This window comes from Crocuta crocuta, unplaced genomic scaffold (assembly GCF_008692635.1).
Source record: "Crocuta crocuta isolate KB4526 unplaced genomic scaffold, BGI_CrCroc_1.0 scaffold1282, whole genome shotgun sequence".
Classification (NCBI taxonomy): domain Eukaryota; kingdom Metazoa; phylum Chordata; class Mammalia; order Carnivora; family Hyaenidae; genus Crocuta; species Crocuta crocuta.
Genome location: NW_027532016.1, coordinates 10,686 through 11,011, shown reverse-complemented (window position 1 = coordinate 11,011; position 326 = coordinate 10,686). Strand labels below are relative to the sequence as shown.

General features: G+C 44.8%; 1 protein-coding gene across 1 annotated transcript in view; it reads left to right on the top strand.

Moving 5' to 3' along the window:
* LOC144241633 (protein POF1B-like) overlaps positions 1-326 on the top strand; it is a gene marked incomplete at both ends in the record, with an annotated part of 34,486 nt that overhangs the window by 24,323 nt on the left and 9,837 nt on the right. The gene's annotated exons all lie outside the window — the stretch shown is intronic.

Sequence of the window (326 nt, the reverse complement as noted above, 5' to 3'; positions counted from 1 at the left end):
TGCTCTCAGAAAATGTGTAATGTGTTTTTATTTTAGAAGTATATTCACCATATATTTTGTGCCAAATTCTTCAACGAAGCAAAGATGGAACAGTAGTCAGAAATAAAGGCTTGTCAGGGCGCCTGGGTGGCTTAGTTGGTTAAGCATACGACTTTCACTTAGGTCATGATCTCGGGGTTCATGGGTTCGAGCCCCGCGTCGGGCTCTGTGCTGACAGCCAGCTCAGAGCCTGGAACCTGTTTCAGTCTGTGACTCCCTCTCTGTCTGACCCTCCCCTTCTCACACTGTCTCTCTCTCTCTCCTAGAAATAAATAAAACATTAAAAA